Source organism: Limulus polyphemus, unplaced genomic scaffold (genome assembly GCF_000517525.1).
Source record: "Limulus polyphemus unplaced genomic scaffold, Limulus_polyphemus-2.1.2 Scaffold2839, whole genome shotgun sequence".
Taxonomy (NCBI): domain Eukaryota; kingdom Metazoa; phylum Arthropoda; class Merostomata; order Xiphosura; family Limulidae; genus Limulus; species Limulus polyphemus.
In genome coordinates, this window is record NW_013668449.1 from 41470 (window position 1) to 43433 (window position 1964).

At 27.2% G+C, this 1964-nt stretch overlaps 1 protein-coding gene across 2 annotated transcripts in view; it reads left to right on the forward strand.

Annotated features, from left to right (window-relative positions):
• Positions 1–1964, forward strand: part of LOC106468026 (probable lysosomal cobalamin transporter) — a 45672-nt gene that overhangs the window by 12378 nt on the left and 31330 nt on the right. The window lies entirely within an intron of this gene.

Genomic DNA, 1964 nt, shown 5'->3' on the forward strand with positions numbered 1-1964 from the left:
AATATATATATATATATTAATGGCTAAACACTACACTATGGTAGGTTTATGTTTTAAATGTGTATATCAAAGGAAAAAGATTGGGAATAACTGATTGGTTTGCTCAGTTTTTGCACCACAGATTATCTTAGTAAATTTTAAATCTAAAAAATATGTGGTTTAATGGGAGGATAGAATATATAATAGATGTAACAATTGAATAAAATATCTTTAAAACAAGAAAATTATGTGTTAAGTAGAATTAAAATACATATGTATTTAAAAATGCTATCAAAAATCTTGTTAATTGTAATACATAAAGTTTTACTCATAAAAGTTTATTTTTTTAGTTTCAAAAAAAAAGTTAATAAGTAAGACAATTAGAAATTGACTTAGAAATATCACCAGTATGCATATCTTTCATTGTACCTGTGTTAGAGTAAGTTATTTTCAAGACTGAGAAGTATATTTAATTTCAATGCATTATAGTTTTCAAAATGTTTATCAAATAAAAAAAATCTTTTTTGGTAAATAACAACTAATTTATGACTAAACGTTGTGTTTTCTGTGGATATGCTCTGAATTATAATTATAAAATCTGTGTTGTATAGCTTAATACTTGGTTCCAAAATAATATGTAACATCTGAAGAGTTTTTCGTTATCACAAAATTTTGCTAATTTGTATTTCTCCAGTGTCATACTTGGGCAGCTATTGTTTAAATTAAATGTGACATAGTAAAATACTGTAGAGGCATTTATGTAATGGTAGCACAAGGTGTACATCCTGTAAAAGTGCTTTCTGAGCTGTTTTGCATGTGTAACCAAAATAAATATCTGTAAATGGGCTATTCATGCAAGCATGAATTACAGTAAGTGAAGTGGTTCCAGTACCCCTACTTTTTTTTCTCAAAGAACCCTATTATTTCTCAAACACCCATGCTTTTTTTCCTTCTTGAAAAAGGTTTTTATAGTTTGAAAAAATGTTTTACAGTGTAATTTCAAGCACATGATTCAAGTGTGCCGTCCTGTTGATGTTGCTTAAGGGATTAATTGATAAAGTGTGAAAGCAAGTGCAATAAGTCTATCTTTTAAAATATATTTAAATACTTGTCTCTCAATTACAAAAATATTTATTTATTCATAATGTCACTGCAAAATCCAAGTGTGAGTAATCTTATTGTTATGTCCCTATTTTAGCATTGCTTTGTCCTACTTTTACAAAATATTCAAGTCCTATTCTTGCTCTACTTTTTTCATCAGGTTATGCTGAGAGGCCTGTAGATATTACAGTTAACGTGGTAAAATTGGTAAATAAATAAAAAAAAAACTCTCTTCTTATTGTTCAACTACAGTTTATCATCAAAAAAGAATATGATGAACAAGAAGAGAGAAAATAATAAGTAGATAATAAACGTATTTTATTGCTCGGATTCATGAACATCATGAAGTTACACAACAATAAATTATTCACAGATGTATAAAAACATTTTATTGGTAAATTAAGGCTAGTATATTTAGCTTGAACTTTAATGTTGAAATGTATTTTTAAGAATATTAACAAAAATGAAAACTAGAGACTTGTGTCTCATATGATCTGTTGTTGATACTGTTCTTTAATTTTTATCTCTTCATATGTGATTGTCATAAATATCAGTTCCAGATTCATCAAAATGAATTACTTTATTTTCTTGTTATGTAAACTTATCTAAAGAAAAAGTAAAAGGCAACAGGAAATTCTTTTTTTGTCATCCTATTTTGTATAATTTAGTTATTTCATATATACACTACTTAGTTTTATATCCATTCAGTTTTGTTTGTTTAGTCATGAGCTTATTTAGGCTTGACATGTATGTTGTACATCTACCTGCAACCAAGGATTGTAAATTTACTATTGTATTTTCAAATTTTCTGTTGTTTTATGTATTAGTGTATACACACACACACACACACACACACACACACACACACACACACACACACACAC